Here is a 12359-nt window from a genome sequence, read left to right on the forward strand (position 1 = left end):
CTACACCTTGGCAGACGTTGACCTCGCTATGGCTGAGCTGTGAATGCAAGATCAGCCACGAAGGCAATTGCTCTGGACTTCTGCTTGGCCCTAATGTTCTGGGAGGCTGCCACCTTGTGGTCAGTCTTAAGTGACCATTACAGCAGCTTCCTGAAAGCTGGCACAACTCAGACTTCCGTAAGGTTTTCTCTTTCTCAGATTACATGCAGAATCCTAGTGGTATATATTCTGATATTTCTAGAAAATTAAATAAGGAGGAGAGGGTTCTGGATGCTCCATGATGAAGAGAATGCTGTAGATATTAACACCAGGCATGATATAGAGGTTATATAGAGCAGGTAATTTGTCTATCACTGTTGAATAACAGGTGACAGAGGTCAAGAGAGGACAACGTACTCAATAAGAAACCAGGATTCATTTCCAGGGGGAAAGTATCGGCTGTGTCAAACCCATTATAAACCTTTATTTCCATGAGGAAGAAAAGTAGGACAGCAATATGGCCATAATTCCCATTTCACAGGTAAAGAGACTGAGGCTCCAGGAGTTAACTGTCTTTGTGAAAGTTGCATGGCTAACTACTAGATGAATTTAAACTGGAAACCAACTTGTTAAGCCAATATCTCCTGAGAATGAGATTTCTTTTTATCATAAAAGAAAAAGTTCAGGGGAAAAATTTTAATTTCAAGATTGGACTAAAGTGTGTGTTTGTGGGAAACAAAACACACATACCCACACATTTTTTAAAACCTCATAAAGAGGACTAGTTGGATGATAGAAACTTCTACTTCATGAAAGATTATGCTTTGTAATACTATTAAGGAAACGCATTTTCTTCAAAGACACAAACTAATTCAGACAAACATCTATATTTTCAAGTCCTATCAGACCTGCTATAATGAATAGATAAGACTCCCTGGTAAAGGCACCTGGAATCTTAATATGAAATATGAATTATATTCTGCACACCAGCCTGATTTTTCAAGCAGATTAAATGTATGAGAAGTGGAAAAGCTGTCCCTGTGGACATACAGACCTGGGTTTGTGCGTCAACTCTTCCACTGTGAACTGCAAAATCTTGCAGAATTTTCTTTAACGCCCTAAACTTCAGTTTCCTCATCTATGAGTAAGAATGAGAATGACAACTTACTAATAATTCTTATTGCTGTTAAATTAAAGAATGTACCCATACAGAGGTCCTAAAATGGGAAGCACCAAAATATTAAATGAAGAAGAGTTTCCCTTATCCTATGATTTTTGTAGAATGTTTGGCTAACTGATCACATTGCTAATGAGTGGGGTACAAATTACTTCGGTGCTGCACCACTCTAGATGTCCAGGATTTTATAAGGGTTCAAAAAACAAACCAGTCACATCATTAGAATAAAATATAAAAGGATATTTTAGGCAGCTAAGAGGAGTTGGGAACTTTGCTAAATGGATCAGTGCAGTCTTCATAGTGGGTTAAATTTCACATTTGGACCCAGTTTTAGGAAATAATTTATTGGAATAACAGCTTTAGAAAGCAGCCCTGTACTCAGCTACCAAGAAGGCTCTGTTTTTTGATTTCTGCCTGACTGGGTCATGAGTCAGCTGGTATCTAGAAAGAAGAAACTGGGCATCAGTTACCACAGGTCATGCACTCAGAAATCACTGTTGATTTCAGAAGCTGAGAAACAAAGACCTCCCAGAACGTCTCCAGGCCAGACACTAGACACGAGATATTGAAGAGGAAAATTTCTGTTGAAACTAGGAAACCTTCCTAAGGGCTACCTATGAAATGCTTTGTCTGTCTTCCGTCTTTGAATATAAATGCTTGTATTAATCTTGTTACTTTTGTTCCGTCCTGTATCTAGTAGAAGGAAGGAAGTACCTGAGTAGGATCTATATTTACACAGCACATGGGAATGGGAGGACTAGAGATAGATGAGCAAAGTCTTTAAAACTGAAATCACTACTGTTTTCAGAATGGAGTCTTGACTTAATGACTTAGAATAGTGAAAGCTATTGGTATTCAATTCATTATCAGGTAATTTTAAAGGGAATAAGACATCGCTACAGCATATCAGGAAATGTCAATATCAGCAATGCAAAAGATGCTCAACTATGCCTTCTGTTCTAAGCTGGCAGAGTAGATATTTACCTATAAGTGGTAGTTTGAAGAGCACAGGATAAGCACAAACCTCCTTAACTGCAAAGGACTTCCCTACCAGAATTCTACAAAGCCTGACATTCTTATTTTTTTTTCCAGTTTAAACGTTGTCCCCAAAAGGACTCTATTAAAAAGCAAATATGTTCCCTTGGGAGAAGCCCTATTTGGCCTGGGTTACTTTATCATGTATAGAGAAAAAGAAAAACAAACCCAAAAAACTTGTAGAAGAAGTTGAGGAAAGTGGGAAGAAAGGGAGGAAAGAGAAGGAGGAGAGATAGAGAGGCAGGCTACCAATATCTATTCATCCAACCTCTAGACCAGTCTGTCCAGTATGGTAGCCTCTACTCACATGTGGCCATTTCAACTTAAAGTTTACATTAACTAAATTAAGCAAAATAAAATATTCAGCTATTCCATCACGTTAGCCCTATTTCAAGTGCTCAATAGCCCCGTAAGTTTAGTGCCTACCGTATCGGTCAGTGTACACAGAGAACATTGGCATTGTCGCAGAAATTTCTGTTGGACAGCACTGCCCTAGTGAGTGACTCTTACAGAAGACCTTACCACCTGCTTCAGAAGTGACAGGCTTAAAAAAAAAAAAAAAAGCTGAGCACATTGTGCTGTATTATCCTGCAGTCCTTCTTGGCTTCTACATATAAAGAACCAAGAAGCAGGTATTTTGTTGCAGACTAAACCTATGTGGGGAAAGGACAGGATGGGTCACAGAGAAAAACATTCAGACATGACAAGTCCAAGGCCTCTTGCTTAGCAACCCCGAATGAGAACAGTTCACCCGTGCGCACTAAATGGAGACTGATATTGAAACACGCTTTGTTCTGTAGAGCTAATTTACTCTAACCATGTGTTATACACTATGTGAAGTTCCCATGGCAGAGTGGGATCGGCCTCTCACAAATTTCCTTTGTCACCTTCATCATTTCCAGGTTGTAGAACCCCTCCATATATTCTATAGCTGGGGCAGCTGCTACCTGACCACAAGAATTACATAAGAATCAAGCTTATGGAGGCTAGAGTTTTTTTTTTTTTTAGAGGTAAGTAATCTGAATTTGAACCCTGATCCATATGACTCAGAAATCCAAACTTTTAAATCATACCATGCTGCCTCTATGAGAAGAAAAAAATATCATGAAAGGGTTGTTTTAGCCAGAAATAAGTGCAGGGAAGACCACAGGAGCAGGACCCTCTGTATTGCTTTGGCGAAATGTTTGGGAACTCGTGGCTGGGTCATAGTTCCAGTAGGCTCAGCACATTTATGGTTTCTGTGAATTTCAGTATCGTCTTCTGTAAAGGAAAGGGGTTGGACCAAGTGATCTTGGACACCTTTCAATTCTGCATAATTGTTGAATACTCAAGATCTCTATAAAGTATTCATTGTAAAGCCTCTCCAAGTGAGGATTAATTTATTATCTAGTAAAAGTGGTTTTATGAGGGCTTCCCTGGTGGCGCAGTGGTTGAGAGTCCGCCTGCCGATGCAGGGGACACGGGTTCGTGCCCCGGTCCGGGAAGATCCCACATGCCGCTGAGTGGCTGGGCCCGTGAGCCATGGCCGCTGAGCCTACGCGTCCGGAGCCTGTGCTCCGCAACAGGAGAGGCCACAGCAGTGAGAGGCCCACGTACCGCGAAAAAAAATAAAAAATATAAAAAAGTGGTTTTATGGGCATATATATTATTTTAGTGCTAGGGAAGGACGTCAGTGCATATTAGCCAGCCAAAAATTTGATAGTCAGCCAATTTACTCAGTAGCCCATTTCTCCAGTACATGTGGAGCCTTAAAAGGATTTTTTAATTAAAAAGAGATTATTTTGAAAAATAGAATTATTTAAAATTTTGCATATAGTTGTCGTCTTCATGTGCATGTGTGTTGATTTCTACCCCTCCCATTCCCCCAAGCTAAACATGTTTATGCTTGAAGGTGCTTTGTGAATCCCAAGAAAGCATTTGAAGAAAATTAAAAATCTCTGCCAAAAACTATAACCGTCACCGAGCTTGGTCATAAACTTTAATTGGAGAACTGATATTAAGTATGTATCTTTATTACATTTTGAAAGCATGAGTAATATATGTAATCGTCCAAGGACTGAGCTATGAGCATTGCTTTATTATTCAAACATAAATGAAAGTGTGCTGTATTATCAATTAGTGTCCAGCTTCTTTGGAAGAGCGAGAATAAAATCTGTTAGACCTCAGCTGGTGATTTACGTTCTCAAACATCTTTATTCACAAGCCTAAAAAGCAGGCGGGTAACAGTTGCCAAAGCAGTTGCCAAGACAACTTATCTCTGGATTTAGTATTACTGCATCACGAAAGACGCCTACGGGGAATTTAATTAACGCCTCATCCTCCCTTGGCCAAAAAAGGATGGATTTTCCTTTAACTCAAAGTCCCTAAAGAATGAGATTATTTCAATAGAGTCAGGGTAGACACAGACATAAAAGATAGACACACACACACACACACACACACACACACACACACATTCACAGATGCTGGGATTTAATTATAATATAATGAGGCTAGTTTTCAGCCAGGGTTTACATAGGGTCTGCTGCAGTAGTTCATATGTATTTATTGAATGAATGTGAATAGATATGTATATACATATATATAGTTTCTTTATTCATTCATTCATTTTCCTTCTCTCTCCCTCTTCCCCAAAAGGAGTAGGCATTTTAGAGAAAGTTAATTGGAACAGAAAACTAGCATCAATGGCCAGATAAATCAGATAAAAAATTGATAAGTATTTTAAAATTGTTAGAACTGTTTCATAATTGGTTCTGCGCTTCCAGGTAACCATGGTAATAACGGAAACGGAACAAAGTGCTTGGCTTACATTATTCCTCACAGAAAGGAATGCTTTTGCTCTCCTAAATTTTAACATCATTTTGGGAGGTTTGTTTGAAAGCCATGGATATTTCTGACTAACGTTATAAAATTCCTAAATTAAGTGCCATACTTTGTACATCATGCTCTGCGTGTACTTTTGTCTCATTTAATCCTCACCACTCACCCGTAAAGCCCAATATCTACTGAGCTAGTAGAAAGTCCTGTCTAATTGTATTAATTAGTACGTACCTGGATTATACTTCCATTTTACCCACATGCTGCTCCTCTAAATTAACGTCCAACCCCAAGAGATGTGGGGTTGAGCACTGAGCTTTTGCACCCTACAGGTGGTGCAGGCTTTGGGGATCTTTTGGGCACTTTTTCCCCAGAATGGACAATAATTGGGTGTCTCCCCCTTCCCAAATACACATTATGACAGATCTGCATTCACGTGCTAACAATTCCAGAGTTGCGTAGAGTTTTGTGCTTTTTAAACATATTTACGTGCTTTAATCCTCACAACGAAGAAAAGAAAGCAGGTAAATACTGTTTCTCCATCTGTATGCAGTAAGAAATATGAGCTGTTAGAACACAAGTTTTTTGATCCCTACTCTTAGTGCTCCATACTTCATTTTTCAGTTCTTCCTGTGTATAATCTGGCAACTAAGTCGTAATACCTATACTTCCAGCACATTGTTTAGCTCATCAAGCCAGTCATTCGCTAAATAGGAAAACAATGATTTAGTACAGCATCATGATATTCCTAATTTTCTGCCTCAGGGCATAATTTTGAGCTAGCCAAGTTTTGTCTACCTATCAGGTAGTGTTAGCCCTCTGACTTTGTTCTTCATTTCCAAAGTTTGTTGCTGTTGTTGGTTAGAGTTGGATCCTTTTGCATTTCCATAAGAACTTTAAAACCAGCTTGCTTATTTCTACCAAAAAGCCTGCTGGAATTTTGATTGGGGTTGTGTTGAATCTTTAGATCAGTTTGGGGATATTTGGCATCTTAACAGCTGGAATCTTCCAACACGTGGACAAGGTATATCTCTTCATTTACTCAGGTCTTTTTAAATTTACCTCAGCAATATTTTATAGTTTTCAATGTACAGGTTTTACCCTGTAAATGACCTTTATTGCAATATGACCTTTATTGCATATTGCATTTACCCTGTAAATGACCTTTATTGCAACTTTCAAATATTCATTGCTAATATATTTAAATACAATTTAGTTTTATATGTCAATCTTGTATCCCAAAACTTTTCTAAACTCATTTATTGGTTCTCATTTTTTTGGTAAATTCCATCAAGTTTTCTACGTAGACAATAAGGCCACCTACACGTAAAGACAAGTTTACTTCATCCTTTCCAATCTGGATGCAATTATTTTTGTTTTTCTTGCCTAACTGCACCAGCTAGGACTGCTAGCATAATGTTGAATAGAAATGATAAGAGCAGATATCCCTGTCTTGGCTCTGATCTTAAGGGGAAATAATCCTGTCTTTCGCCATTAAGTATAATGTTAACTGTAAGATCTTTTTTCACATAGATGTTCTTTATCAGGTTAAATTTCCTTATTCCTAGTTTGCTGAGAGTTTTTATCAAGAATTGATGTTGCATTTTTCTCTGCCCTTGTGTAGTTTTTTTGTTTTTTGGTTTTTTTTTTTGCGGTACGCGGGCCTCTCACTGTCGTGGCCTCTCCCGTTGCGGAGCACAGGCTCCGGACGCGCAGGCTCAGGGGCCCAGCCGCTCTGTGGCATGTGGGATCTTCCCAGACAGGGGCACGAACCCGTGTCCCCTGCATCGGCAGGCAGACTCTCAACCACTGCGCCACCAGGGAAACCCCCCCTCGTGTAGTTTTTTCACCTGCATGCACTGGTCAGAACTCAGCTGGAGACTAAAGAAGGTGCCCTCTGCAGTTTTTTGGAGTTCTTTCTGTATGTTTTCTCTCTCCAGTACTTTACTTTGCAAGCTCCAGCCACTTTGGCTTTCTTGGGCCCCCAAGTCCATTTCCCCAACACAGGGGAGACTAACAGGCTTAGCTTGGGCCCCTTCTGCCAGTAACATAACCTGGAAACTCTCTAAAGCAGTATTCTGAGATAATTGTAGGACTCACCTCATTTGTTTCCTATCTCTCAGGGATTATTGGGCTTTGCTGTCTGATGTCCAATGTCTTAAAAATCGTTTTTCATATGTTGTGTCCAGTGTTTTAGTGTTCCTGCAGGAGAGTTAACATAGCCCTTGTTATTCCATCTTGGTTGGAATAGTTTCAGAGCATGACTAGGACCCTGAACCTGGGTTCTCTGCCCCTGTAGCCTTGATTTCTTCTACTCTTCCCTATATGTACAACCAGTGTCAGTGTCTGCTACATTAGTGCTGATGCTGGGAACGCTAATTTAATTTTATACATTTCAGTAATGCTTAACATCTAAATATTCCAAAGACTAACTGTAATATAAATTGGGTTGTTCAGTAGAAATTGGACGTTCCTTGCCCTGTGTTACGTATTACATTCTTATACCAGATGAGGAAGGGACAGTGATAGTTCCATTATATATATAATCATCTTCACAGGGGAACCCATCAAAATTTGGACGCACTGAATAATCACCAAGATTGCTATCATCTTTTGTCCTTCATGTGTTACCAGACACCTTTCCAAGGTAATATCTCTGTAGCAATGGTATTGGTCACTCTTAGACATGTTTGAAAACACAGCTGGGTAGTTATTTCCTCGTGATGTCGTCTCATAAAATTCTAGGCCGCTTTAATCCCTCCTACTCCTGAATGCTAATCAGGCAGGTCGCATAGCAGTATTTTGGCCTTCTTCACAGTGTAGAAAAACATGTATTTGTATAAACAACACCTGCATCAATGTATTCTCATGTTAACTTTCCCAGGTAACCAATCTTATGGAAATTATTAATTTGGCATATCTATTCCTCCTATTCAGTTACTCTAGAAATATTCAGAAATCTAGAATATATGATAATTCACATTACATAATATGCATATATAATTATGAATACATTTATGATTATATAATTTAAATATACATTTACTATGAATGCAGTGTTATTTCTTTTTCTCTGGTATTCTGTTTGGGAATATCTGAAAAACAGATAACTGAGCTATATTAAGTTTAATTAATATTAAACAGCATTGAGTTGGCAAGTCCCGTTTCCTATGCTGGCAAATTTCTGATTTCACGAGTATCTAAACTGGCTTACAAATGGCTGAATATGTGAGGAGTTGTTTCCATCTGGGATCTTTTTGGTAATGGGCACACCCTAATAATACAGTTACAATTCCTTAGGATTGTCTGGGTACCCTCTGATTTTATGACACTGATTTTTAGGGAGCCTAGGAAATCGCCCTTGGCAGGACCTAATCCCTCCACACAGATGTTAACTCACTGAAACATTATCCCTTCATTCTTCAGATCATCTTCTAAGCTATTCATAGCCTGTCAAACAATGTACAAGCAAAAAATTGGAATTTTGTTATAGTTCAACAGTTTGATTTTAAGCCTAAATGCTATGCTTTAACTGTGAAGTTTGACTGAGGAGGATTTAAAAGGATGGGTGGGCTTTGTGTACACACACAGCCAAAACTAAGACTGTTCCACCAATATTAATAGAAATCTTGACCATGTGCAAACCCAGTTGATGATAAACTCAACTCCCTATAGCTGAGGTTTGAAAAAAAGAATGTCTTCGTATAAGATCCAGCCCAATTCATTGACAGAAGAATCTTACCATAGAAAAGGGTAATCATGGATGTATTTTATCTGAAAGAGGCATTAGAAATCATCTAATGCTATATTTCTCCAGTTGGTAGGGGAGGGGGACGATAACCAGAATTACCTGGGCTGTGAGGAAGAGAAGAGAGGAGAACTGAGCATATAGAGTTTGACAAACCCCAAAGAGAATCTTTTTAACCTTTCATAATTTATGAATCACTGCTTTATCACATAATTTATGAAACAATGCTTTGTAGCTCTGGCTACAATTCAAACCATCTGGGGAGCTTTCAAAAATCCTACCATCCAGGTCACATTACAGACCAAATTAGAATCTCTGGATTGGACCCAAGCACGAGTGCTTTAAGGAGTCTTATATGAGAGGTTAGGAATCCATAGGCCCACAGGTAGGGGAAATCTTGCTAACACTGGAAACAGGATAAGTCCCCAGCTCACATCTGAGTAGCCACAAAGAGCTACTTCTCCACTTCTCTCTAGATGCCTCACCAACCAAGGATTACTGTTATCTTTAAATTAGCAATTTTTCTTTAATCATGGTAAAAAACACATATAAAATTTACCATCTTAACTTTTTTTTTGGCGGTATGCGGGCCTCTCACTGTTGTGGTCTCTCCCGTTGTGGAGCACAGGCTCTGGACGCGCAGGCTTAGCGGCCATGGCTCATGGGCCCAGACGCTCCGTGGCACGTGGGATCTTCCCGGACCGGGGCACGAACCCGTGCCCTCTGCATCGGCAGGCGGACTCTCAACCACTGTGCCACCAGGGAAGCCCCATCTTAACTATTTTTAAGAGTACAGTTCAGTAGTGTTAAGTATATTCACATTGCCTTCTCTAGAGCTTCAGCTTGCGAAACTGAAACTCTATGCCAATTGAACGCCAATTCCCTATTTCCCCCTCTTTCAGCCCCTGGCAACGACCATTTTATTCTGTTTCTGTGAGTTGGACTACTTTAGATACCTCATGTAAGTGGAATCATACAGCGTTTATCTCTGTGTGACTGGCTTATTTCACTTAGCATAATGTCCTCAAGGTTTATTATCCATGTTGTAACGTGTGACAGGATTTCCTTTTTTTTTTTCAAGCTGAATAATATTCCATTGCATGTATATACCACATTTTCTTTCTCCATTCATCTGTCCATGGATATTTGGGTTGCTTCTACCTCTTAGATATTGTGAGTAATGCTGCAATGAACTTGAGTATGCAAATAACTCTTTGAGATCCTATGTTGAATTCTCTTGGCTATACACCCAGAAATGGGATTCCTGGATCGTATGGTATTTCTATTTTTAATTTTTGAGGAATCTCCATTCTGTTTTCCATAGTGGCTGTATCACTTTTCATTCCTACCAACAGCACACAAGAGATTCCAAAAAATATGGAAAGCTTCATGAATTCGCATGTCATCCTTGTGAAGGGGCCATGCGAGTCTTCTCTGTATTGTTTCCATTTTAGTATACATGCTGCTGAAGCAACCACTAAATCTTAAAATTTTGAGATGATTTTCAGAACTTATTAACAAATCCCATGTAGGTGGCAGGCTGAGCCTCCCAGATTTATAAAAAAAATATAAAATACCTGGTTGAATAACTAATTTTATTTTAAGAGGAATCAGATCAATGGTCAAGGAAAACTTACTAATAGGAAGCCCTCAAAGCATAGTCCCATACCCGAGCATCATTGGAGAACTTGCTAGAAATGCAGACTCTCAGGCCACACCCCAGAAACTTGCTGAATCAGAAATTCTGCAGGTTGGGTCCAGCAATCTGTGTTTTTAAAGCCTTCTAGGGGCTATTGATACATACAAAAGTCTGAAGCACTGTCTACATTTTGATTTTATTGATCTTAGAAAGAACCCTCTAAGCACTAATACTTTTCCTATTAATGCTTGAAATGCCAATAACATTTATTCCTTTTTGTTTTATATTAGTTTTTTTGGTTGTTCAATTGCCTGGTCAGTGAAACAGACTTGCTCTAAGCATCAGCGACTTCAGGATTAAAAGCAGGCTCAGCCAGTAGTTCACACTATAAATTGTAACTATAGCAACTTCTTAGTCATGAAGTAAAATGACTAAGTCTGTGAAATGAGGAGACTAGATCAAAGATGGAAAATCTCTGCCTTACATGCCACCACCACTTTTCCAAAGCCCAAGGCGGACACTGCTAATTGATCAAGACACTCTGTACCTCCCAGTGCAGGTAGAGTCTCAACAAGGCAGACATTGCTAATTGATCAAGACACTCTGTACCTCCCAGTGCAGCTGGAGTCTCAGAATCTTTCTTAACACAGCCCTACCAAAAAATTAGTTATGTTATGAGATGAAATCCATTTGCTACCAGATAATCTTCATTGCCCCATTTATCTCTGTCTTTAAATAATATGGACTCCCAATACTATTGATTCTAGGCTGTTCTCTAGAACTGTAAATACTCTGTGAGCTTAGTTTCCTCATCTATAAGATACTACTGATGTTATCTACCTCATGGGGTTTTTAGGAAGATTAAACAAAGTAATGCATTTGAACCAGCTAGATCAGCACTAGACACAAAGTTTTTAAAATGTCATTAAACCTTAGTTCCTGTATTCTTTACTCGTATTTACATTTTTTTTTCTGACCACTCACCTTACCCTTGGCTAGCAACCATAGCTGATCAAGCTCCGTGTTTCTCTGAGCAGTATAAGTCCTCCTGGTATTGGCTTGGCCATAATGAGAATTGACTGTTTTCTTAGCCTTTGCCTCTGTTGCAGTGTTTTCCTCACCACTCTGCTTACCAAGCCTGCACATTGATTCAAACAAGTAGCCTTTGGGTGAAAAGGGAACATTTTTACTTCTTATTTAAACTAATCTCACAACAGCAAAATATAAATAATCTTCTCCAGCACAAAACTAAACCTTGCACACATACAACCAATGTCCTAGTGTTGACTTAATATGGCGTTAATGAGGATGTTTCCCTCTTGGATTAAATGCAAAGAAGTTAAGATTTATTGACGACTATGCATGTGCAAAAGCTTTGTTAGACAATTTGCTATTATATCTGATTTATTCTGCTCAAGAACACTCCGAGATATGTGTAACTACACTGTTCCTGATTTACAGGTAAGAAAATTGAGGTTCAGAGACCTTAAGAAACATAACTAGTCATAAGCTTAAAAGAAGGATCAGCTACCTAATTTGCAGGGGCTGGTTCAAAATGAAGATGCAAGTCCTCTTTAGTCAAAAAATTATTAAGAATTTCAAGACAAATACTGTAGAGCATTAAGCCAAGCACAGGACCCTCTGAGCATGGGTTGTGGGCTACTGCACAGGCTAGACGCCCATGAAGCTGGCCCTGCTTGTGTCAGAACTCATTCCAAAACCTATGTCACTTTTCTGTTTCATCATATATGAGAGCCAAGTGACTTTTATGGAACCTAAAAGTTTAGAATAGGAAACAATGCTTCTGGGTGCAGTATGGAGTTTTTTTGAAGTAATCACAAGCAAGCCTCTGTGGCTGTTTTCATATAAACCAAAGGGTGACAAAATCTTGGGACTGAAACAGAAATGCCATGGAACCCTCTTCAGTAGGTGCAATCTACTGGATAAAAATAAATGATGGACTC

At 39.1% G+C, this 12359-nt stretch overlaps 1 protein-coding gene and 1 non-coding gene across 3 annotated transcripts in view; one reads left to right on the forward strand and one right to left on the reverse strand.

Annotated features, from left to right (window-relative positions):
* LOC111164403 (uncharacterized) overlaps positions 1 to 12359 on the forward strand; it is a 110388-nt gene that overhangs the window by 40457 nt on the left and 57572 nt on the right. For both annotated transcript variants that reach the window (XR_016388307.1, XM_089898726.1), the window contains exon 3: positions 1 to 12359. This exon is cut by the window's right edge and continues 40510 nt beyond it. The gene's annotated coding sequence lies outside the window, so the exon portion shown is untranslated.
* LOC115804059 (U6 spliceosomal RNA) lies at positions 10128 to 10230 on the reverse strand. Its single transcript, XR_004024902.1, has one exon. It is a non-coding gene; the product is annotated as a U6 spliceosomal RNA (small nuclear RNA).

The sequence above is a fragment of the Delphinapterus leucas genome, chromosome 17 (assembly GCF_059928025.1).
Source record: "Delphinapterus leucas isolate spDelLeu-1000000601 "Yukka" chromosome 17, BTC_Dleu_Yukka2, whole genome shotgun sequence".
In the NCBI taxonomy this organism is placed as follows: domain Eukaryota; kingdom Metazoa; phylum Chordata; class Mammalia; order Artiodactyla; family Monodontidae; genus Delphinapterus; species Delphinapterus leucas.